The sequence below is a fragment of the Canis lupus genome, chromosome 11 (assembly GCF_011100685.1).
Source record: "Canis lupus familiaris isolate Mischka breed German Shepherd chromosome 11, alternate assembly UU_Cfam_GSD_1.0, whole genome shotgun sequence".
Taxonomy (NCBI): domain Eukaryota; kingdom Metazoa; phylum Chordata; class Mammalia; order Carnivora; family Canidae; genus Canis; species Canis lupus.
Window position 1 is genome coordinate 3,918,020 of NC_049232.1, and position 26,647 is coordinate 3,944,666.

The 26,647-nt window shown below is 41.5% G+C and overlaps 1 long non-coding RNA gene across 4 annotated transcripts in view; it reads left to right on the top strand.

Moving 5' to 3' along the window:
• Positions 1-25,307, top strand: part of LOC119876791 — a 50,393-nt gene extending 25,086 nt beyond the window's left edge. For 2 of the 4 annotated variants that reach the window (XR_005366508.1, XR_005366505.1), the window contains 4 exons: positions 5,309-5,446; positions 5,531-5,566; positions 13,250-13,384; positions 23,175-25,307. This is a non-coding gene — a long non-coding RNA (uncharacterized LOC119876791). Of the gene's footprint in view, positions 1-5,308; positions 5,468-5,530; positions 5,567-13,249; positions 13,385-23,174 lie in introns of all 4 variants that reach the window. The other 2 variants (XR_005366507.1, XR_005366506.1) reach the window with 2 other exon arrangements.
• Positions 25,308-26,647: the final 1,340 nt, after the last annotated feature.

Sequence of the window (26,647 nt, forward strand, 5' to 3'; positions counted from 1 at the left end):
AGAAGACTTGGGGAATCCTTGAAAATTACACAGTTCTCACTTTCAGATACTGTAATTTAGTGGGCACAAGGTGTCACCAGGGAAGCACCATGTCAAAGAGTATCTCCTCAAAAAGATGCTTCATGATCTGTGACAGGTTTGACAGACATTAATTACCTGTAGTGGGCTCACTGGTGGTACCCCCATAGATATGTCCATGTCCTATGTTACCTTATTTGGAAAAAGGATCTTCACAGAGATGTGATTAAATTAAGATCTTGAGGGATCCCTGGGTGGCGCAGCGGTTTGGCGCCTGCCTTTGGCCCAGGGCGTGATCCTGGAGATGCGGGATCGAATCCCACATCAGGCTCCCGGTGCATGGAGCCTGCTTCTCCCTCTGCCTGTGTCTCTGCCTCTCTCTCTCTCTCTGTGACTATCATAAAAAAAAAAAAATAAATATTAAAAAAAAAAAAAGATCTTGAGAGGGGAGATCATCTTGGATTATCTGAGTGTGCCCTAAACCAATGACAAGTGTCTTTTTAAGAAGGGGGCAGAGGGACATAAGTCACAGAAAAGGAGAGAAGGAGAAAGCCATGTGACCACAGAGACAGAGATTGGAACGGTGTACCCCAAGTCCAGGAATGCCAATAGTCAACAGAAGCTGAAAGAGGCAAGGAATAGAATCTTCCCTAGAGCCTCTGGAGGAAGGATGGCCCTGCCAGTGTCTTGATTGCAGACTTCTGGCCTCCAGAGCTCTGAGAGAATACATTTCCATTGCTAGAAGCCACCCAATTTTTGGTGATTTGTCATGGCAGCTGCAGAAAACTAAGCTATTACCTAATGCTGCTGTAGCAGCAAACAGATGCTAAATGAGGAATAAAGTTGATAAATGCAGGCTTCGTGCCATAAATGCATCGTAGCCAGAGGGCAGCTTTGTAATCGCAGGCTCAGATGTCTCTACTGAGGGAGCTGGGCTGGAGTAACAGCTGGGTGGACCATTGTCTGCTAAAGGGAAAGCTCCTCTACCTTGAGTATCCTTTTACTTTTGTATTATTTGGGACTTTTTCAGGTGTGACCAAAGGAAAAAAGTCCATCTGGCCTCCCCCAAACTGGCAGGTGGACGATTGATTGAGGGATCCTAGTGGAAGGCACAATGGCTTCATTAGGGGATCAAACTCTGGAAATAGGGTAGAATTTCTTTTCATCTTCCAACTCTGTCCTCTCCACTTGGGCTCCACGCTCAAATGAGCTCTGTCCTTTGAGGGCGGCTACAGATTTTATGTCCTCACAACCATATGGCCTCTGACTCCAGGCACTTTATTGAGGTGGGAGGGCCAGATGCTAATTGCTTGATTGATGGCAGTGGTCGGCAGGATACTGGATTGAGCCACGGTGAAGAGTACCCATGTCTAGATATGTTCCTGAGCATTTGAGTCTGTCTCAAAGACAAATTTTAATGACTAGGGTTCTGATTCATTGTAATTTCTTCTAGCAGATAGAACATTTTAGTCTTGGTCTTCAGTTAGCATTTGGAAACACTTTGGGAGCATGAATTTGGCTTTTTGGGGCTTTATTATCAGATTCCATGCATAAGGGAGTTTGTATAGCATTAGTCTTTTGCTGTCTGACTTAATTCACAAAGCATGATGCCCTCAAGATCCATCCATGTTGTCAAAAATGACAGGATTTTCTTTCTTTCTTTCTTTCTTTCTTTCTTTCTTTCTTTCTTTCTTTCTTTCTTTCTTTCTTTCTTTCTTTCTTTCTTTCTATGGCTGAGTAATGCTCCCCTTAATATTTGAAGGCATTATTCAATTGTCATGAATCTTCTGGTGTTCCTGGGAAGTTATGATGACATTTTGATTCCTTATCTTTTGTTTATGACATTTTCCTCTCTGGAGGCTAATACTTGAATGAGCCCATTCTATATGGAAAGTCATGTCATTTAGCTCTGGGAAAGCTTTTTATGGAATTATTTCTTTAATAATTTTGTCTCATATTTTCTGTTTCTTTTGTTGTTGTTGTTGTTCTTAAAGTCAGATGCTGCACCTTCTAAACCATGCCTCCAACTGCCTTTCCTCTCCTGCTTCCTGTGTTTTTCTGTTTTTGCTGTATTTTCCAGGACATTTTTCTCAATTTGATTTTCCAACCTTCTGTTGATTTTTTAAAATTTTGTTTTAAATTTCCAAATTCTCTGTTTCTTGAAGCAACCCATCCTTGTTTCTTGAAGTCATCTCCTACTTAGGATATAGATGATTATTTTGTTTAAGTTTTTCTTTTGCTCTGTGGCCTTTCTCTCGTCTGGTTTGCCTCTCACATTGGAAGCTTTCCCCAAGTTGTCCATTCATCTTTAAGTAAGGCACTAACAAGCTGATGTAGGCTCTGTGCATGGGCAGGGCCTGTCTATTGGTGGCTTCAGTATAGGATGATTTGGGGGGGGTTATTTATAAGGGGACTCCCAAATATCAGACTGTCCCCTTTACCTGGTTGGTTTCTCCAGAAAAGAATTCCATCTCCTGCCTCGAGTGGGGGTGATATAATCCCAGATTCCTGGGTGCTGAATGGAGGAAAGCGGTAGAGAGATCCTATAGATCAGTACATGGGCTCTTAATAATTCCGTTGTTTTGTGCCTATTTTTGTTTAGGATGTCCCTACATCCAGAATCTTTCAAGTTCGATTCTCCAGAGTCTTTCAAAGTCTTTCATTTCAGAATCCCTCTACATGATCTTAAACATTATGGAGACCTCCAAAGAGTGTTTATGTTGATTATATCAATTGATACCATGTTGGAATTTAAAACAGAAATGTAAAGAGTAGTTATTAATTCATTAAAAATAACTATAATAAGCACATTGTGTTTTAATATAAACACATGTTTATGAAAAACAGTTAAAATTTCTAAAATGAGCAGTTTAGGGAGGAGAGTAGCATTATTTTATAGTTTTGCAAATTGTTTAAGTGCCTAGCTTAAACAGAAGACAGCTGGAATCTCATATCTGCTCTGCATATATTCTCTGGAAGACTGCACTCTTGACTAATGAGAGTAAAAAAGGCAAATAATATTCTGGCATTACTGTAAAGATAGCTATGACTTTGTAGACCTCCTCAAGGTGTCTTAGGGACTCTACATCGTAAGAACTGCTGTTATCAGAAGCAAACTTTCCTCCTCCTGCTGGGATGGGAATGGGTTGGCCATCTGTGCAAGTGGGGGAAAGGATCCGGGGTCTAAGTGCTTCTTAGAAACGAGGTTCCCTCAGTCCTCTGACCCAAGCTTCACCCTCATCCCTAACTTCTGCCTCCTCACCTTGGTATCTGGTGTATCTGGTGTATTTAATTTCCAAGACTTAGTGGAATTCTACAGGATTGATTGCCTTGTTTTCATTCATACCCTCCTTTACAAACTCAAAAGTTCCCGCCCTTTCCACTCTGCTAAGTCACTGTGGTGCTTTGAAAGATTTCGTTTTATTTTTTTTAAAGTAATCTCTACAACTGACTTGGGGTCTGAACCTACATCCTCAGGATCAAGAGTAGCATGCTCCACTGACTGTGCTAGCCAGGTTCCCCAATGTGGGGCTTTTTAAAAACATGTCTGCAAATACCTTGACATTTCTACCAATGAAAGGTGGTGGTAGTGAGGTCTGTGTTTTCTCTTCTCAAATATGGGCCAACCTCAGTGGCTGGTTGACCAGTAGAGTGCAGTGAAATAGTATGAAGTGCTAGATCAGAAAAGATAGACCTTCTGTTTGGTTCTGTTGAGACACTCATCTTTGGATCTCTGAGTTGCCATGTGAGAAGTCCTGGGCTGCCATCCTCTGAAGAAGCCCAGACCATATGGAAACATCACATGCAGGCATGCCAGCCAACAGCCCAAACTGAGGTCCCTGCCAGCAATCAGCATTCACCTCCCAGACATGAGTCACAAAGCCTCCAGATAGTTCCAGACCCCAGCTGTTGAATCACCCCAATTTCTGAGTCCTCCCAGCTGACGTCTCTGACATTATGTGGAATGACAAGCTGTTCCTGTCCCTGCCATGTCCTTTCCAGATTCTTGACTTGCAAAATTGGTGAGCACAAAAAAAAAATAGTTGTTTTAAGTTGCTAAGTTTTGTGGTAGTTTGTTACACCACCATAGATAACCAGAGCAATCAATGACCACTCATTCCTCTGTTCACCATCTTCTAGAATTTTCTTGTGATCACTCATCCATTGTCTTTTTATATTCTGTCCTTTTGTTTGTTGAACCCCTTTATTCCTTAGTGTTATTTTGGGGATTTGGGCAGGTGGTGGAAAAGAACACCTGTTCAATTTGCAGTGTTTTGATGGGTGACTTTTCCAAGTGTCTTTTATTCCACTGAAGTACATTTCAAGAGCGTTTCCATTTTAACCATAGTCTGGCTGCAAATTAGTGTCTCTGTGAGTGGGTATGCCTGTGTACTCAAGGAATATATTTATTTGACCTTCCTGAGGAAAAGTTAGAAGAGGAGTGACTACCACATAAGAACAGTATGCTTACTGTCAAACATGCCCATGATATTCCTCTAAAGCTGAGGTGCTTTTGCTCAAACTTGTTTCCCCACACCCTTGGTACTTGAGGATGGTGTATGTATTCTTGACTTGTTACACAAATAGTAACAGAAATACTCAAAACCTCCGACAGGAAATAGTCAATTATATTTTTATGCACTGAACTGTACCTCCTCAAAGTTCATATGTTGAGACCCAAACCACTACCCTCCCCACCCAGTACTGCAGAATGTGGCTGTATTTGGAAACAGGACCTTTAAAGAGATAGTCACTAAGTTAAAATGAGGCTTTTAAGGTGTGCCCTAATCCAGTTTGACTGGGGTCCTTAAAAGAAGAGGAAATTGTATTTGTTTATTTATTTATTTATAAGATATTTATTTATTGAAGAGAGAGAGTGCACAAGTGAGGGGGAGGGGTAAAGAGAGGGATAAGCAGACTCCTCACTGAGCAGGGAGCCCGACACGGGACTCGATCCCAGGACCCTGGGATCAAGACCTGAGCTGAAGGCAGATGCTTAACCCACTGACACCTAAGCACTCAAGCAGGGGAAATTTAGACGTATGGGGAGACACCAGGGCTGTGTGTGCATAGAGAAAAGACTGTCAGGATGCAATGAGGAGTGGTCATCTGCATGCCAAGGGGAAACCAAACCTTCTGGCACTTTAATTCTGGACTTCTAGCCTCCAGAACTTCGAGAAAAAACATTTCTATTGTTTAAGCACCCCCTCCTGTGGTATTTTATTATGGTAGCACAAAAAAAAAAATTAGCAACTGATACCAACATTAAGCATGGCTGCTTTCTCTGTAGGTCCCAACACCTGACAGATAACAAAGATCAAATCAAATCGGATCAGATCAAATGGAATCCAGTGGTGTTTGTCGAGCTCTTTGAATGGAGTGGTATGCAGCAGCGCCTCCCAAATGGTGCCCAGGGGAAATCAGCAAGGTACATCCTGCTGCCCATCAGGTGAGATTAGGCTGATGGGGCTAATGCAGCCTGTTTGATCATGTTTCTTTTTCTCCTGTTTAGGAAGAGATGAACATCCAGAATGACTCCCATAAACAGGTATATTTAACTTTCTCTAGCTAGTATCCAAGGCACTTCCTTTAAATTTTTAATTCCATGGAGATTTTGCTCTCCAGTGTCAGAGTGTACTCCTGAGGAACTAGCTCTTCTGAATTAAAAGAAGAATAATGCCACACAGGCTGATCCAGAGTGTGAAGAGGCAAAACCCAAGGAAGGAGAAGGTGGGAATGATCTAAGAGCCCAGGTCCTGTCTCCCACACAGGCTCTTCTCTCCATCTTGGAGGGTCCACCGTTTCTATGTGTAAGGACTCTCTGTCAAGAACGTCTTCCTGGACTCCACCTGGTCAGCCAGGGAAACTTTTAGTTGGTCCTTATTCTTGGATCTGATACCACTTTGTGAAGCCTTCTCAGTCCTGCCACCCTGCCACTTCCTCGGCTTTTTCTCAAAAAAGTCAGGCAGTTACTTTCATCACTGTTGGCCTGGGTATAGTTTTTAAAGACACTGTATATATAAAATAGAACCGTATTTGTTTAAAATTGAATTTAACATTTAACTTGAGCCCCATTCAGTTAATTCTGAGTCATCCTACTTCTATTTATGTATGTATGTATGTATTTATTTATTTATTCAATTTGTCAACAAATAACACCCATTGCTCATTACATCACGTGCCCTCCTTAATGCTGGTCACCCAGTTATCCCATCCCCCCCACCTCCTCCCCTTCAGCAACTCACAGTTTGTCTCCCAGAGATAAGAGTCTCTCATGGTTTGTCTCCCTCTCTGATTCTTCCCCACTCAGTTTCCCTTCTTTCCCTTATGGTCCCTTGCATTATTTCTTTTATTCCACATAGGATTGAAACTATTTGATAGTTATCTTTCTCCGATTGACTTATTTCACTCAGCATAATACCCTCTGTTCCAATGTAAATGATAGGTATTCATCCTTTCTGATGCGTCCTACTTTTTTTTTTTTTTTATAGGGAGGGAAAGGGGCATCTTATTCTGGGGTCATTGGTCCATATTGGCATGTGGCTATCTTAATCCCAATGGCTCCTTCCTGCCTGTCTCAGTCATCAGCTTCCATCCTTGCTGGCATCCATGAAACATGGGCTTTCTCGAATGGATTCAAGTGGAAGTTCCAGAAGATAGTCTCTCCTTCTTCAGTTTGACTGACCTCAAGACTTCTTTAGGTGCTTGGGCTGTCTCTGCTACACAGAGCCTCCACAGGGTCAGGTCAAGGAGACTTGTGATGCTCTTTCAAGCTGTAGTGGGTTATGGGAACTCAGTGGTGGCTGTCTTAAGCTCTCTCTGTCTGGTAGCCACGTCACTTCTAGGTTTCACTTAGGAAGTGAAAGTTCAGATTTTGTCCGATCACACATCCCCACATTTAATGGTGGACATTTTCAGGTCCTTTTCAGGTCCCTTTTCTGCTGAAGAGGGCAGAGGCAGTCATCAGGGCCACAGTTATTGGGGCCAGTCTCTGGTCCTCTTGCTTCCCTTCCGACTGATGATGCAGCTGAGACAGCCCCTGGCGTGGTGAGAAATTTTCATTGCAAGTAGTCACCTATGAGTCTCATATCTGGACTTGGAAGTACCAAAGCAAATAATTAGAATCCTTTGTTCCTGGGCTGTCTCTGACACTCTCTCTCATGTTCCTTCACTCTGAAACAATGGGCACAAATTGTGACTTCTATTTCTATCAAGTATATTGTGTGTGTAGGTGTGTGTGGCTTGTTTTCTTCATTTTTTGAGGTTTTGTTTTTGGAGATCTAGGTGTACTATTTTTGCTCCTTTTCCTGTTTTCTCTTTCTGGATGATTAAAGTTCATATATGACAACTGGAGAAGCTGCAAGATGTCCTTGAGAGTGTAAGTCAGATTCTGAGGCTGGCAGGGCAGGAGACAAAGAGGAGCCTAGGTACCTTCATGGAGCAAAAATCCCTGCCCTGGGCTGCCTCCCCTGAGACAAACAGCCCTACGCTTGGATTGTTTTATATGAGAGAGTCCTCCTTTGTGTTTAAGCTCCTAGTTTTTCTTTCTTTCTTTCTTTCTTTCTTTCTTTCTTTCTTTCTTTCTTTCTTTCTTTCTTTCTTTCTTCTTTCTTTCTTTCTTTCTTTCTTTCTTTCTTTCTTTCTCTTTCTTTCTTTTAAAGATTTATTTATTTATCATAGATACAGAGAGAGAGAGAGGCAGAGACACAGGAGGAGGGAGAAGCAGGCTCCAATGCCGGGAGCCTGACGTCGGACTCAATCCCAGGACTCCAGGATCGCGCCCTGGGCCAAAGGCAGGCACTAAACCGCTGAGCCACCCAGGGATCCCCTAGTCTTTTTTCTTTAAGTAGAGCCAAATCTACTTCTAAGTGATATTGCTACCCTAATCATTTCAAACTCGAGTTAGTAAGTACCGGGTAGATGCAAAGGGAAATGGGACCTCATTGCTACTCTCAGGGATTCCACAAGCCTGTGTGATGAGTAAAAACCTGCACAACTCACGCTGCCACAAAGTCAAGTAGGAAGAATGCAGACGGATGTGCAAGATGCTGTAGGTGGTTCAGGGTGAATGACATATAAGTGTAGCATGGAGCAAAAAAAGGGGGAAGACTTGGGAAAAGATGGAAAAGGAAAGATTTTTTTTTTGGTTGTTTTGTTTTGTTTTTGGTTCTGGCTGGAGACAGGAAGGGAAGGGTTTTCTAGGCCGGGGGCGGGGGGAGGAGGGTGGCGTGGTACCTGTTCGAGAAATGTGCCATGTTGTCTAGTTTGGCAACATTCCCGTGTGGAGAAGGGCAGGAAGAGATGAGGGTGGACAGGTAGCCCAGGTATGTGGAATGCCTGAGTAGCAAGGCAGCTGAAAAGTGGTGATGAGCTTCCTTTTTTTTTTATTTCCCTGTTCTTGATTTTCCACTCACTCAGCCAAAGTGGAGCCAAGTGGCTCCTTGGGAGCAGAGAGGTTGGCATTCTGAGAGTTAAGATGGAAATGAAAAGCCAGTGTTAATATTTAGCTAATGAAACTCAAAACAGAATTTAGCAGCAAGACAATTAGCTTGGAAGCCAAGTTTTGTCTTAAAAGGAAGACAGCTTTCTGACTTCCTTTATCAGGTGGAGGACAGATGCCAGAGGCTTCAGGTCATATGATTCTGCTACAGTGTTTAAAAGATTCCCTTTCAGGGCCTGTCTAGGCCTGGAAGCTTGATGCCCATCTAGGAATCAAGAAGGAGACAGAATGGGGCTTCCCAACCTGTGTGGGTTAGAGGCACCTTCCAACCTTTGGTCTTCAGGAATACCTGGTGTGACCTGACATAGCCATGCTCCTTGGCTGGTAGCTTCTGGACATGAACAGTTTTATCTGGGATTTAAGCAAAATGAAATTGGGCACTCTCCCTGTGCTTGGCCTAGGAGATGCTCTACACTTGCACATGGACTTCAGTAGCTGGCCAAGGGGTAGGGAGTGTTGCTGTCCAGGTGGACACATGGTCTCTGATGCTGCGGGGGATTGCTCTTCCAGGGTGAGCTCAGGACTGTGGCATGCAACTTGAAGGCCTGAGGTCAAGATTCAGAGTAAGTGGGGTTGGAGGCATAGCAGGAGTTCTGGTAGACCTCTTGAGGCTATTTTCCCATATAGCAGATACTTTTGCCCAAGTGTAACAGATGCACCCTTTTAGAGTGCCCATGCTAGGAATGCACCAGGCTGCTCTCACAATGCATGAGCCTCCATCTTATTGCATGTTTTATAAACATTCACAATTTAATAAATTTCCCAATACTTGGCCTTTTATTTATTATAATTGCATATTATAAAAACAATGCAATAAATTTTTCAGAAAGCCACGTGTAGATGTCCCCAGATCTCCAGTTTACCTCAGTGTGCAGTACAAATATCACCACATTTTGTGTTTGTTATGAAAAAGAATTGGAAGCACTGATCTAGAGGAAGAAAAGTCTGAGGTCCCGCCATCCCTCCTACAGAAGGGGTGAAGGGAAGCCACATAGGTCAGGCATCAGGAATTTTAAAGCTGTCCAGATGGGTAGGAGCTAATGGCAGTCTGGGGTGACAAGAGAGAGATTACCATGGGTAGGGCCTTCTACACTGGGGTCAAGCAGCTGGGACCCAGAGGTAGTTGTTCATACAACACCCCAAAGAGCCAGATGTGGCAAATGACACTTTGCAGCAATGATCAGAGTGGATCCAGAGGATGCAATGGTGACCTGAGGACTCCTCCCTGCTGCTGCCAGGAAGGAACAGTAAGTCCCTCTTATATACACAGTGGCCATCTTGGGGAAATTGGAGATGAGGGAGCAAAATCTGAAAGACGGAAAATTTGGTGGAAGGGTCTATGTCATCCAAAAAAGATCATGGAAACTCACTGAACTTTGAAGAGGCATTTAAATCAAGTTATTTAAACTGTCTGAAACAAAAGCAATTAAAATATTATTAATTGCAAATTTAAATTATCCATGCAACTCAGCTAAGTGGGAGCTTGAGGTGAAAGATCAGGCCGGCCTTCCAGAAAGAAGAAATTAAGCTTTCTGGTCACATGTGAAAGCAGTGTGAGCAAATGAGCATCCTGTACCCACTGAGGAGTTAGACTTCATTTGGTCTGCAATGGGGGGAGGGGGCGGGCTTTGAGCATTTGTTGGTAGCCTCGGCTCTCTGTGTTCTATCTAGATCGTAAATACACCTTCTTGTCCCTTTTACTCACTTGTACTTTCCAAATCTGTCCAAGCTGGACTCACTGCTCTTGGAAAAAGACCCATCTTTGCTCTCCTCAACAACTCAAAGTAAAATCTCTGGTTAATGAAAATTGTTAAGTTTTCTGGTTAAGGGGGATCCCTGGGTGGCTCAGCGGTTTAGCACCTACCTTTGGCCCAGGGTGTGATCCTGGAGTCCCAGGATTGAGTCCCACATCAGGCTCCCTGTGTGGGACCTGCTTCTCCCTCTGCCTGTGTCTCTGACTCTTTCTCTCTCTGTCTTTCATGAATAAATAAATAAAATCTTTAAAAAAAAAGTATTCTGGTTAGGAAATAATCTGGCCGCATGAATATGCTCATTGGAGTTTTTATTTCAGTTCCCACTATCTACCTTTTCTTCCTAAATTTTAAAATATACTAAAATACATTAGGTAACAGAATGGTGATGAATCTCCTTACACAAAAGTGGCTATAAGTAGAGCCTGTTTAAAAAACTGGCATTGAGACATCACCAAAAGCATCTTCCTGGGCCTGCAGAAAGGATTTCCGAAATGGCATGTGATACGTTAATTCTGACTTACTGCTTCCCACATACCTTGGAATATTTTTTTCTTTTTTAGCTGAAATCATTGGATGATTATTTCTAACGTGAAATGCTTTCCTATCATCAGACGTGCATTGTGACATACTCTCATTTATGTCTCTTTGGTTGGTAATCCCAGGGATGAAGGCAAATAAACATGAAAGCAGAAAAATAAATGGGAGTGAGGGCAGGCTGTTCATTGACGGTGTTGGTTTGTCTTGGCTTCTCCCTTGCCTGACATCACACTTTTGCTCAGAATCCTGCTCTTCCTCCTGCTGTGTTCAGCTTCTCCCTGGAAGGCCCTTTTTTTTTTTTTTTAAGGTTTTATTTATTCATGAGAGACATACACAGAGAGGCAGAGACATAGGCAGAGGGAGAAACAAGCTCCCCATGGGGAGCCCGATGTGGGACTCGATCCCAGGACCCCAGGATCACTACCTGAGCCAAAGGCAGATGCTCAACAACTGAGCCATCCAGACATCCCATCCTTGGGATGCTTCTTAATGTGTATTCCTTCTCTTGGGACACTCACATTTTTAAAAAAGATTTTATTTATTTATTTATTTGAGAGAGAGAAAGAGAGAGAGAAAGTGAGAGCATGAGCAGGGGGAGTGTCAGGCAGAGGGAGAGGGAAAAGCAGGGACTCTATCAGAGACCCTGGGATCATGACCTAACCTGAAGGCAGAATCAACTGAATCGCCCAGGTACCCTGAACACTCACATTTTAATCACATACTGCGTGGGAGTCACCTAGGAAATGTACTTTGTGATTTTAAAAATGCCTATCATTTTCTTTTCTTTCTTTTTTTTTTTTTTTTAAGAAAGGAAGGTTAGGTTGCTCAGACTTGAATTATGTACAGAAAAAAGTGTGAACATTACTCATTGAAATTACAACACCTCTACCATTTTTTTCCGTTTGGTTCCAAATTACACCACTAATTTAAATGTTATAAGGAATAGCTGGTTTATGGAAGGTAAGTTAGGAGTGAGGGATGCTTAGCTTGGAGATAAAAAAAGTCAACTCCTCAATGTATCAGAGTCTTAATTTATAAGGTCCTCCTTAGCAGGCTGCCCATCTTACTTGTGCCCTAGGCTTTCTTTATTTTGAAGACACAATAATGCCATTCTTTTAGAGGGGAGTCCTCTGGTCGCAGCAAGGAGGAACTGGATAGAAATCTAATATGATCCAATACTTTCCTTTATTTTGACATTTTTAAAAAAGATTTTATTTATTTATTCATGAGAGACAAGAGAGAGGCAGAGACACAGGCAGAGGGAGAAGCAGGCTCCCTGTGAGGAGCCTGATGTGGGACTAGATCCCAGGATTCCAGGATCACCACTCGAGCCAAATGCAGATACTCAACCATTGAGCTACCCAGGTGCCCCCATTTCAACATTCTTACCCTTGAAGAGGAAGGTGGGTAATGTGTCCACTGTTTAACTATCAACTTTTTTTTTTTTTTTTTCTGAAAAAGGGAAAAACAAAAGGTTTTAGACTCTGGACACGAGTTTTCCCTTTTTTCTGAAAAAGGGAAAAACAAAAGGTTCCTTGACTCTGGACACGAGTTTGGGAGAAGTTTGCTGTGGTAAATGCAATTCACCCACATGCAGTGAAAATGATCATCAAAAGCTTTCATAAAGAAGCTAATAGCATGAAGTAATAACTACTTGGAAGGGCGTTGGGGCAATGAATCAGAGAGGTTCTATAAAGTGGTTTGGAGACGGAAAGTCCAATATAAATGCTAAGTAGCCACATATTTTTCAGAGAAGAGGTGGAGTAAATGTAATCAGGGCTTTTGCTCAAGCTGGGAGGCTTGATGGCCACCTTCACATGCATATTTAATGTTGATAGAATCACAGTAAAACTTCCAACAGAGACTTCTTTCTTTTCTCTTATCATAATGTCAACAATTTCCCCAGAACTCGGGGCAATCCAAGCTTCAGAAGGCTTGTGCAGAGTTGCGGGGGAAAAGCCAGGCATAACGTATTTATATATAGTAGATGCTCAATAAATATTTTTATTTTATTTTATTTTATTTTATTTTATTTTATTTTATTTTATTTATTATTTTATTTTATTTTATTTTATTTATATTTTATTTTATTTTATTTTATTTTATTTTATTTTATTTTATTTTATTTTACCCACGTTTTCTAGGACTCCCCGACTCCCTCAGGCGCTTTTGAAGGCCCTTAGAAAGATCTTGCCACTAGATGGCGCGATGTCACCGTGGAAGACCGGCCCCTGGGGTTGGTGGTGGGGGCCGGATTTCTCTGATTTTGTGATTAGCCAGGAAGGGAAGAGTTTTAATTCATTTCCTCCTCATTTTACTTGATAAGAAATCACGACCTTTTTATTTTTGGAAGGGTGAGTTAAGGATGCACTGTATGTTTTTTTTTTTTTTTTACGTCTTCATAAAGCAAGTTCAATATGATTTAATTCTCGCGTTGCAGGAGAGAATGCCAGGCTGCTGCCTGCCCTGTTTCAATGTGTGGCGTTTGGCAATGGACTATGACAGCTTCCCTCTTGCCGCTAACTCGGTGTCACATGAGCACGCCGAAGGTGACTTGAGATTTGGAGAATTGAGGGTGCGTGATTGATTCTAACAATGAGAATGTCTTTCCTTCTCTGAAAGCTAATGACTATTTAATTTTCATTGGCATGAAAATGCAGTTGACCCTTGAGCAACAGGGTTTGCTCTGCATGTTGCAGTACAGCACTGTAAATGTATTTGGGCCCAGGATTTTCTTAACATTTTCTGGCCTTTAACTTGTGTTATTCCAAGAATATAGTATATGACCCATATAATGTACAGAACGAGTTAATGGTCTGTGTGAGCAGTGAGGCTTCTGGCCAACAGTAGGCTATTTGTAGTTACGTTTTGGGAGAAGCCAAAAGTTATATGGGAATTCTTGACTGTGTATGGGGTCGGTCCCCTAGCTCCCACTTAGTTCAAAGGTCACTATATTTGTTTTCTCATAATCCTTGGAAAGTCCCATAATGGCTAAAATGTTTCTTTGCCCTTTAAAAATAGTTTGCAGGGTGTCAGGGTGGCTCAGTGGTTGAGTGTCTCTTTCGGCTCAGGTTGTGATTCCGGGGTCCTGGAATTGGGTCCCCATTGGGCTCCCTGTGGGATCCCCACGGGGATCCTGCTTCTCCCTCTGCCTGTGTCTCTCCCTCTTTCTGTGTGTCTCTCATGATTAAATAAATAAAATCTTAAAAAAAAAAGTTTGCAATGATTCAAACTGTTAATATGATTTTGAAATAATTAAACAGTTAAGCCTTAAGGTAATCTCTAAAAGCAAATTCTAGCAGATGAGATCACTGGCTTCCAACATACCTAGAATTATCTTTGTGGAGACAGAATATTCCCCTTAGCCTTCCATCTTTTACAAGATAAAAGGAGTGTTTTAATTTGTTAATTATGTTCTGATCTGTTTGGTGTTTAAAACGTTCAAACAGGGTTAGCTCCTTTAAAGAACCCAGGGAGTGAGGGCAATGAATCCTTCACCAGATTAGAGGCGTCTCAACAGCTGCATTCATGTAATGAGATGCATAGTTATCTATAACTATACATCTTTACCTCTACCTATTTATGCATCGTTATTATACTAAGATGATCTGGACCACTCAAAAAGGCAATTGAGAAGGAGAAATTTTAGAAAAGAAGCCAAGAAAGCTACTCATGAAGCTAGGAGTAGCTAGATCTGTGAGAAAGAAAGTAGGTTTTAAAATTTTTTGTTTTATAAAAATATTTTATTTATTTATTTATTTGAGAGAGAGAAAGAGAGAGAGCATGCCTGAGCAGGGGAAGGAGCAGAGGGAGAGAAACAAGCAGAGTCTGTGCTGAGTGAGGAGCCCGATGCGGGCCTGATCCCAAGACCCAAGTTGCAATCAAGATTTGGATGCCCAAGATTTGTGTGGAATCAGAAAAGACCCCGAATAGCCAGGGGAATATTAAAAAAGAAAACCAGGGCAGCCCCGGTGGCTCAGCGGTTTAGCGCCACCTTCAGTCTGGGGTGTGATCTTGGAGACCCAGGATCGAGTCCCACATCGGGTTCCCTGCATGGAGCCTGCTTCTCTCTCTCTCTCTCTCTCTCTCTCTCTCTCCCTCTCTCTCTCTGCCATGAATAAATAAATAAAATCTTTAAAAAAAAATAAAAATAAAAAAGAAAACCATATCTGGGGGCATCACAATGCCGGATTTCAGGTTGTACTACAAAGCTGTGGTCATCAAGACAGTGTGGTACTGGCACAAAAACAGACACATAGATCAATGGAACAGAATAGAGAATCCAGAAGTGGACCCTGAACTTTATGGTCAACTAATATTTGATCAAGGAGGAAAGAGTATCCATTGGAAGAAAGACAGTCTCTTCAATAAATGGTGCTGGGAAAATTGGACATCCACATGCAGAAGAATGAAACTAGACTATTCTATTACACCACACACAAAGATAAACTCAAAATGGATGAAAGATCTAAATGTGAGACAAGATTCCATTAAAATCCTAGAGGAGAACACAGGCAACACCCTTTTTGAACTTGGCCACAGCAACTTCTTGCCAGATACATCCATGAAGGCAAGAGAAACAAAAACAAAAATGAATTATTGGGACTTCATCAAGATAAAAAGCTTCTGCACAGCAAAAGAAACAGTCAACAAAACTCAAAGACAACCTACAGAATGGGAGAAGATATTTGCAAATGACGTATCAGATAAAGGGCTAGTTTCCAAGATCTATAAAGAACTTACTAAACTCAACAGCGAAGAAACAAACGATTCAAACATGAAATGGGCAAAATACATGAACAGAAATTTCACCAAATAAGACATACACATAGCCAAAAAGCACATGAGAAAATGCTCCACATCACTTGCCATCAGAGAAATACAAATCAAAACCACAATGAGATCCCACCTCACACCAGTGAGAATGGGGAAAATTAACAAGACAGGAAACAGCAAATGTTGGAGAGGATGTGGAGAAAGGGGAACCCTCTTGCACTGTTGGTGGGAATGTGACCTGGTGCAGCCACTCTGGAAAACTGTGTGGAGGTTCCTCAAAGAGTTAAAAATAGACCTGCCCTATGACCCAGCAATTGCACTCTTGGGGATTTACCCCAAAGATACAGATGCAGTGAAACACCGGGACACCTGCCCCCCGATGTTTCTAGCAGCAATGTCCACAATAGCCAAACTGTGGAAGGAGCCTCGGTGTCCATCGACAGATGAATGGATAAAGAAGCTGTGGTCTAGGTATACAATGGAATATTCCTCAGCCATTAGAAACGACAAATACCCACCATTTGCTTTGACGTGGATGGACCTGGAGGGTATTATGCTGAGTGAAGTAAGTCAATCGGAAAAGGACAAACATTATATGGTCTCATTCCTTTGGGGAATATAAAAATTAGTGAAAGGGAATAAAGGGAAAGGAGAGAAAATGAGTGAAAATATCAGTGAGGGTGACAAAACATGAGAGACACCTAACTCTGGGAAATGAACAAGGGGTAGTGGAAAGGGAGGTGGGTGGGGGGGATGGGGTGATTGGGTGACAGGCACTGAGGGGGGCACTTGGCAGGATGAGCACTGGGGGTTATGCTATATGTTGGCAAATTGAACTCCAATAAAAAAAAAAAAAGATTTAGATGCCCAACCAGCTGAGCCATTCAGGCACCTCAAGAAAGAAAGAAGTTTAGGTATATTTTAATTCCCTAGTTCCTAAACTGTGTGATCTGACACCCCTGGGCTCTGCAGCAAACTCACAAGGGTGCTCTGAAACATTCTGATTTTTGAGAAAAACAGAACAATATCTGTCAGAGAGCAAGCCAACTGCTTCTGAGTTGAAATACTAGGTTGCACTACTTTCCTTCAGGTGACATCGTATTTCTGCGAAGCTGAGTCTTCAGGAGGTGATGGGATACAAAACAAGTCTGTATAAAAATCAGATGGAATAGTTAATAAAGATGGCATTGTCTAATCTGATGCCGATGTTTAAGAGGCATTGTCCAAGAGGCATCTACATTGCTTTCATAAGTAATTAGTTATTTAATAATTAAATGGAACAATTTTGCCTCCAGTATCTATGAATTGTTTTTCCAAATGGCCACTCAATGGTTAGGACATAAATGCTTATTTGGCTTTCTGGATGTAATGACTTAATGAAAGGAGCTGTTAGGTATTTATTTTGGCATAGGGGTGAAAAAATTACTGAAACAGTAAGAGTAACTCAAACTTAGAAAATTCAGGAACTTCTGGGCTAAAGTGAGTGGCTCCCTGGTCTTCCTTGAGGAGTGGCAGAAATGTTTCTGCCTCAGGGCCTTTGCTCTCATTGTTCTCTCCATCTGAAATGTGTCTCAGATGTCTGCTTGACTGAATCCATCCTTTGTGGTAAGTCCTTGCTCAGATTCCTACTTACATATGGAGGCCAATGCTCACCTCCATCTTTTATATTGTACCTCATCTATCCTCCTCAGTGCTGAGCTATAGCTTCCTTACTGTATTTTTAAATTATGCTTATCACTTTTACTTTTTATTTTTGATTTTTTTAAATTTAAAATTTTATTTTTTAAAATTTTATTTAAAGTTAATTAACATGATGTATTATTGGTTTCAGGTGCTTATCAGTTTTAAAGGCATAACTTAGTTGTTTATTATTCTTGGTTTATTATTTATTCCTCTCATTGTGTCACCTGGGCAAAGTACTTTGCTGTTTTATTTACTGACTAATAAATTTAAAAAGTGTTTAGGGGGGCACCTGGCTGGGTCAATTGGTAGAGTGTGACTCTTGATCTCAGGGTTGTAGGTTTGAGCCCCACTCTGGGTGTAGAGATTAGCTAAAAATTAAAGATTTTATTTATTTATTCTGAGAGACATACAGAGAGAGGCAGAGACATGGGCAGAGGGAGAAGCAGGCTCCCTGGGAAGGGAAGCCTGATGCAGGTCTGGATACCAGGACCCCAGGATCATGACCTGAGCCAAAGGCAGATGCTCAACCGCTGAGCTACCCAGGCATCCCTAAAAATCTTACGGAAAAAAAAGGGTTTAGAACAATGCCTAGCACATAGAATTCTTTGTAAATATTTGTTAAATGAGTGAAAAATCGTCTGTGACACCTCAAACCTGGTAAATACTTGTTACCATATATGTTTGTTATACAACAAATATAGAAAAGTTATAAAGATAAAAGTACCTTAGGAACTCTTTCTTGCTCAGGGGTTATTTTGAGATTCCTATACCTCCAGTGTATATTGAAAGCATAGCTAACTGAATCACTGATGTTGTTTAAATAAATCCTTACGTTTTTGCTTTATAGAAAGAGGAGTGAAGAGATCAGAGATTCTACTCTTGATTTTTCTAGTTCTCTCCATTCTTTAAGGTTAGCTTAACAGGAGCCTAGAGCTATACTAAATTCAACAGTTTCCCAGTAGAGGTGATCTTTAGCTCTGTGAAAGAATGAAAAGGATCTCTGTTTTTTTTTTTTTTTTTTTTTTAGACTTATTTATTATTTATCTGAGAGAGAGAGAGTACAAACAGGGAGAAGCGTATTGGGAGAGGGTGACAACCAGACCCCCTGCTTAGTGTAGAGCCTGATGCAGAGTTTGATCTCAGGACCCTGAGATCATGACCTGAGCTGAAATCCAGAGTCAGACTGACTGAGCCACCCAGGTGTCCCTCTCTGGTGGTTAATTTACAACTTCAGACCTTTCTAAAGGGAAGGGAACCTCACAGAGTTAAGTGCCATGCATCCTACTGTGAGGGCAGGAATCATCATATCTAAATGAGGGAAGGTAGTTACTGAGCTTGGTTGACTTGAAGCAAAAAAAGACTCCATGTTGACTCACTGTATTAGTTTCCTGTACTGTGAGTGAACTCTGTACCTGCAGAGAGCCTATAATAGGTGGTTACCCAACAATATAGTCAGGATTCAAATGTTCCAATAAGTAGATAAGCATTTTGAAAATATTTGTTAAGCACTGCTGACATCTTGGGTGCCATAATGAAAATACATGGTTTTTCTCCACAGTCTCATAACTCTGGGTACCATGGCATCCATCTTACCTTTGATTGTCAAAATACAATATTGCACATTTTACTCTCAAGGTTTTTTATAGGCTTGCTGTGAACTTTATAGGTAAGGACAGGTTCTTTTTTTTTGTTTTTTAAGATTTTATTTATTTATTTATGAGAGACACACAGAGAGAGGCAGAGACATAGGCAGAAGGAGAAGCAGGCTCCCTGCAGGGAGCATGACGTGGGACTCGGTCCCAGGACCCTGGGATCACAACCTGAGCCGAAGGCAGGTGCTCAACCACTGAGCCACCCAGATGTCCTAGGACAGGTTCTTAATGAATTTTTAAAGTAGAGATTTCCTTTGTCCAGGGTGGGGAAGCTTCATGAGAGAGATCAGCAGATGCCTGGGAGAGGGGAATGGGGTCTGACAAGAGGCAGGTAGATGGCTGTTCCCGGTGTGGAGAACCACACTGAGAAGATACGGCATCCCAAACAGACCTATGGCAGTGGTTTCTCAAACTTAAGCCTCCATCAGGATCACCTAGAGGGCTTGTTAAAACAGAGATGGTTTCTGATTCAGCAGATCTGGCTGTGGGATCTGAGAGCAGCATTTCTAACAAGTTCCCATAGGATGCTGATGCAGCTGTTCTGAGGACCACGTTTTGAGAAACACTAAGCAGACAACCACCTAGCTTGATTAGGAACTGGCCACTTACAGAGAATAGGAGGTGAGGAAATCTAGAAGGAATACCTAAAATGAGAGGGAATGTCTTGAGACTTGATGTGAAATGCTTTTTGAGGAGTCTTTGGTTGACACTGGCACTGGGGACAATCACTTTCCTCCTGCCAGACACACTGGCAAGAAAATGAATAGTCTGTTACTCAGGGAAGCACTTCTCATTGTGATTAGGGTCATAGGCTTTGGAGTCAGCTGGGACTTGAGCCAGGCTGACTCTCACAGTGCAAGAGCAAGCCATTTAACCTCTGTTGAGTCGTAATCCCCTCTCAGGGAATTCATGTCACAGAGTGGGTTCTCAAAGACAACAGTATGGTGGGTATCCATTCTTCCCATTTGGAGGGAATTCCCCAGTGAATGTCACCACAGCCCATCCTCCCTCCACTCATCTTTGATACGTAATCCTGGTTTGGCATTTTGGGGGCAGTGGTGGTAAAACTCTACCTCTATCCATCCTAGCTTTCCAGCTGGGACTCTTTCAAAAAAGAGTAGCAGGGGACAGCCCAGGTGGCTCAGTGGTTTAGCACCACCTTCAGCTGAGGGCGTGATCCTGGAGACCTGGGATTGAGTCCCATGTCGGGCTCCATGCATGGAACCTGCTTCTCCCTCTGCGTGTGTCTCTGCCTCTCTCTCTCTGTGTCTCTCATGAATAAATAAATAAAATATTAAAAAAAAGAGTAACAAGAAACAAACAGCTCGTCAATGTGTATAGTATACAACTTTTACAAAGATTAACTGACAGTGGTAGCTTAGAACTCCAGTTTATATACCATCTTCAACAAAGAACAATAAATTTTGTGGAGAGGTGACAGGACAAAGGAAAGAGATTTCAGGATCCCAAGGGCAGGACTGTGGGAAGATAAACCTATGGGAGGAAACTAATGAAGTGAGATTTTTTTGCAGGTTCCTCTGTTCTGACTCTGGGCTGATAAGATTGTTTCCAGAAATAGGGTGGGAGGATAGAAAGAGCTTTCCCTGCATTTGTTGTTTCTTAATTGCTTTCAGCTCAAAATCTTTTTAAAAATATATTTTATTTATTTATTTGACAGAGAAAGCAAGTGACAGAGCACAAGCAGGGGGAGAGGCAAAGGGAAAGGGAAAAGCTGACTCCCCTCTGAGCAGAGAGCCCAATGTGGGGCTCTATCCCAGGACCCCAGGATCATGACCTGAGCCAAAGGCAGATGTTTAACTGACTGAACTACCTAGGCACCCCTCAAAATCTTTTTTATGTTAAAGAGGCATATTTGGGGTGACGTATTCTGATTTCCTTCAGCCACATAGATGTTCTTCCTGGAGTGAGGGTGTGGAATGAATGGGAGAGACAAAAATGGAGAGATGGTTAGAATTTGTTGGTAGCTGCCACCCTCAGTATTCATCTGTGGTGATGGCAGCATCTAGTGGTGGTGGCATTTCATCCACTGGCAAATTGTTCAGTGCCTTCACTTCCTCCAGGTCTTTGCCCAAATGTCAACTCTATGTTATGTACTAGAACTAACGATTCTTATTTAATGGAACAATATGCAAGTATGCATCCCAGTCCCCCAAGCAAACTCCCTCTCCTTATCCATCCATGCTGTTTGTGTGTGTGTGTTTGTGTGTTTTAGAATTATCTACCATGCTATATATTTTCTTATTTGTTTTATCTGACTCTTTCATTGGAAGGTGAGCCTTTTGAAAGGAAAGAATTTGTCCCTTGTTCACTGTTGTATCCGGATGCCCAGAATAATACCTGTCACATAGTAGTACTTGACAGGTATTTATTGAATGAATGAACACTACAGGCTTGTGCTATACTTTTATCATATATGTTAACTAACTAGAATTTATTTATTTATTTATTTTTAATGATTATTTATTTATTTATTTATTTATTTATTCATGAGAGACATAGAGAGGCAGAGACATAGGCAGAGGGAGATGCAGTCTCCTTGCAGGGATCCCGATGTGGGACTTGATCCCTGGACCAGGATCGCAGCCTGAGCTGAAGGCAAATGCTCAACCGCTGAGCCATCCAGACATCCCAGAATCATAATGAATCTAAAAAAATATCTATCATCTATCTATCATCTATCTATCTATCTATTGCATGAGCAGGGGGAGGGGCAGAGGGAGAGGGAGAGAAAGAATCCAAAGCTGGCACCGTGCTGAGCGTGGAGCCCAACGTGGACTCAATCTCACGACTCTGAGATCATGACCTGATCTGAAGTCAAGAGTCAGAGGCTTAACTGACTGAGCTACTCAGGTGCCCCATAATAATGAATTTTTACGATGTCTGTAGTTTTACAGAATCTTCAAAGTAAAGCTAATGCTTTGTTTGATGGAATTATGAAATGAACACTCTCATAAGTTGAAAACCACTGAATACTGGAAATTTTGCATAATTGAATTTGATGCTGTTGGTAGATGCCATATTAATTTGAATGCAACCATAAAGCTTCAGTAGTGACTATGTTTTATCAATTGAGACATTATGTTATTTACCAGAGGGACAGACTCAGATTTTATCCCTGTTTACTGTGAGTCAGTCTCATCTGAAGAACAGACAAGATAGAAACGGAGCTAATCTTTTAGATTTGCATTATGTCCTGTGGTTATAGAATGTTTTCACATAAATGATCTCATCTGCTCTTCATACCACCCTAAAATCCACTTCACAAAAGGATATTTGGCTTCTTACAGGGTACAACTAAAAAATGGACAGAGTTTCCGTGTGTGTATAAAGGATCTAATCTCTTAATGAGATCTTCAGTTTTATTTTTATTTTTTAAAAGATTTTATTTATTTATTCATGAGAGAGAGAGGCAGAGACACAGGCAGAGGGAGAAGAAGCAGGCTCCATGTAGGGAGCCCCACGTGGGACTCGATCCTGGATCTCCAGGATCACGTGGAAGGTGACGCTAAACCGCTGAGCCACCTGGACTGCCCAGATCTTCAGTTTTAGAATGCCATTTTGCTAATACTTAGGAAATTTTCTCAAATTGATTCTCTAATTAGTCTAAGTATTTAGAATGGTTAAATAATAGAGAAATACCTTGTTAGGATCATAGCATTATATGTATTACACTTAATAGTTTTATTGTGGGTTTTGATGAGTAATTTCCACATATCCTACAATATATACTTTAATTGAAATGCCTTTCCTGAATATCTCCAACACACAGACTCAGTAAGGAAAATGTTAGTTTTCTTACAAAAGCAGTGAAGGGAGGAAGATATTGGTTCTAAGAAGGGAGGGTTGTTCAGGGGGTCTCATCGTGCAGTTTTTGGGCTCAGTGACTTTGTGAGGAGATCATCAGGGTGAAGTTGAGGTTATAGTACTGGCTTGAAGATGAAAAGAGAAAGTCTTTTATGGGTAAGAATAAGAGAGAAATTAGTGAATGATAATTAAAAAATCCTCAGATCTCTTATTTATCAGTTATATACAAACTTAATCTAGTACATGCCAATCATGGAATTCCATTGATGAGGATTTTTCAAGAAAGCAAGCTTTTCACAAAATGAATTTAAGTTTTGTGTCCATCCATGTGGATTTGAAGAACATACCATAGAGAGGAGCAATCCTTTTAATTTAATGCCGCTTACTATTTGCTGTCACTGTTTTAGCTACTTCTCTTTCTTCTCCCAGGGAAGGCCATGAGAATCTCAAAGCTGTGTCCTTTAGTCTCCTCGTCCTGGAAGAAGCTATGATGTCACGTTGATCAGTTTGCGGTGAATCCCTTCTATTTGCCCTCAGTAATCATTTATGCTGACCCTCCCTCCTGGTTGATTCTCCAGAGAAGCAGACCCAACTCCCTAACAACTTGGCCTCATTTTAAATTCTGCTCTAGTCTTTCAGATGACCTCTAAAAATCCTAGAAAATGCTGGGGGGAAAAGAGGTCAAGGACATTGGGCTAGAGATTTATGTTTACAACAAGTTAAAAGAAACAAAAGCATTACATTTTATCATACACCCCTTGGCGTGCATCTATCTTTTGGATGTGACATGAGATAATTAATGTGTAAATGCCAATTAGAGTGCTTGGCACAGAGCAACCAGTTAATAGCTGTTGGTTTTTATCTGTCTGTCTTTAATTAATAACCTAGACCAGCAAAGATGGTTTAGAAAAATATTAGGTAACTCAGTTTCAGCAATTATGATGATATAATGAGTTATGCTGACCTAATGTCCTTGTTCATTTGGTGGTTCAGCTAGTATAGCCAAAATATGCTTGTGAGATGACTCTAAACCAATGATAATGCCTCAAATGACTCCCGTGGTCAAGCCGCATGGATGGAAGCATCGTTTATAGTTATTACCCTACCTTGGATTCAGTTGTCCTACAAGAGGTCACATGATCTTAATGTTACTGCCAGGATACATCTCCATGAACTACAGAGCAATTAGCAAATTTGCAGCTTCTCAAAGATATCTGCTCAGTTTCATTGCTAGTGTGATTGCTACTGCTTCCCTGGACTGATTGGTGACCAGTGCAGCCTCTCACCCCCTTCTGAAATCCAAGAAATAGCTTATGATAGCCTTCCAACTTGTCATAATACAATGTGTGCCCTATAGTGCATTCTGGGGGTATCTTCAGGGAGAGGGCTGTAGAGGCATTGACCCAGTTAATACTTGTTTAGTGCTTGGGGGTTACAGGTTACTTCTCATATTCTGCCTCATTTTATTTTATTTTATTTTTTAAAAAAGATTTTAGTTATTTATTCACAAGAGACACAGAGAGAGGCAGAGACATAGGCAGAGGGAGGAGAAGCAGGCTCCCCGTGGGGAGCCCGATGTGGGACTTGATTCTGGGACTCCAGGATCGTGCCCTGAGCTGAAGGCAGACACTTAACCACTGAGCAACCCAGGCATCCCAGCTGCCTCATTTTTATCCTTACATTAAATCTATGAGGTAGACCTAGCAAGCGTGTTTATTTCTCTTTTGTCCATCAAGTTGGACAATATTGTTTGAGGATGTTTTTTTCCTTTCAAATGAAAGGTATATGACCAGCTCTTAAGTGAATTGATTGAGTGGCTAGTTCTAAGAGAAATGGCTGCTTCGCCCTTTTATTTTTTTAAAGATTTATTCATTTAGTTTATAGAGAGAGAGCTGGGAGAGGGGCAGAGGGAGAGAATCCCCAAGCAGGTCCCCCCAACCCCTGCAATCATGGACCCCAACGTGCTCCTCCATCCTACAATCCATGAGACCACGACCTGAGCTGAAACTAAGAGTCAGAAGCTGAACTGACTGAACCATCAAGGTGCCCCTTAAAGATTTTGTTTTTAACTACTCTCTATATCCAACATGGGCTCAAATGTATAACTCCGAAATCAAGAGTCACATACTCCACCTACTGAGCCAGTCAGTCATCCTGTAAGTTTCAAGCTTTTAAACACTTAACTCTTTAGATAGCACTTTGGGAGGTACAGTTGGGTGTGGTTGGTTGGGATGTTCTAATGGCATGAACCCTTTATGCATTGATACTTTGTGCTTTGAACTCGTTTTTTTCCAACAAGCTGGTTCTATTGCTCCCACGGAATGATGCAACTTCTTCATGAATATCACACTGAACACAACTTTAGTGCAACTGTGGTATTATTGCAATCTTAAAACAGGTGTGGTCTTTTTTGATTAACAACTCTGGTGAAGGATCTTGTGAAAAATGAATGCAGGATTACTTGTTAACTATTTATTATTTTTAAAGATTGTATTTATTTATTTTAGAGAGAGACAGAGCTCACAAGCTGGGGAGAGAGGCAGAGCAGGAGGGAGAGGGACGAGCAGACTCTGGGCTGAGTGTGTAGAGTCCAACTAGGGGCTCAATCTCAGGACCCTGAGATCACGACCTGAGCTGAAACCAAGACTCAGACACTTAACCAACCAAGCCACCTAGGCACCCCTGGTTTACAATTAAAAAAAAATTCTCTTAAGTTCCTGCCAAGAAGAGTAAATATTTGGGCAATGAATGAGTGAATGAAATGTGGAAGGCATCGTTACGGATTGATTGATTGATATTCCACATTTGAAATTGGCAGTCCTGTATCATGTGTATTGACCGAACCGGACCATTGACGAATTTATTCCTGGAAGTCACTTGTACCTTCGTACCCTCTATGCCTTTGGTGACTCCATTTCCACCGCCTTGATTGCCCTTTAGATCTCTATCAAAATTCTACCCATTCATTGGTCTGCACCAAATGCCATTGTCACCCTGAAATCTTGGCTTCTTCCACACCACAGATGGAAATAATTGTCTCTCAAAAGGTTCTCAGGGGGCCTGGGTGGCACAGTCAAGAATTGAACAAGTCCAATTCTTGTTTTGGCTCAAGTGGTGGTTTCAGGGACGTGCGATGGGATGGAGCCTCGAGTGTAGCTCTGCACTCAGCATGGAGTCTGCTTAAGACTCTCTGCTCTTCACCCCTCATGCCCCCTAAAATAAACAAAACTTTAAAAGAAAAAAATGTTATGTCTCTTCAGATCCTTACCATATTTTTCTTATATTATAGTAAAGCATTGTTGACCAAGAGGAAGAGGCTGTAAACCAACTAAAAGTGTTCATCTAGGGTCTTGGGGATTGGACTGAAGTTCAAAGTGTCTCTGGACACAAGCAGTGAGTGCAGGCTCATAAAGGCAAAACCTGCAAGGTTACATAACAGGTATTGAAGGAATTAGGATTGGTGCTGACAGCATTAAACTGACTAATACAGAAACAGTTATTTAGCTAACATGTTACATTATCTCTATTTCTGTCCAAAGTTCTAGAAGGCAGTCCAGGTGAAATCAACAAATTGCAATTGACAAAGGTCTCAAAAGTGTTTTGAGAATTGAAACATGAGATGTGCATAGACTTTGCTTCTTCAGTATCCTCAGTGTATTCTGAATGATCCTCTTAGCAATGCTGACTTCCCTTTGGAATTTTTTGCAGCACGTACACATCATCTTTCTTTGTAGAATTTAAGTCAAGAGAAGAGTGTTTGTCTTTCTACCTCACACACACACTTTAAACATAGTGTCACTGATGCTAGTGTCTCACTCATTTTTGTTGCATGAACCATGCCTACTGGGAACTAATTTTTTTCTATACTGTAATACCTATAGTTCGAGTCCCCATCCTTCACA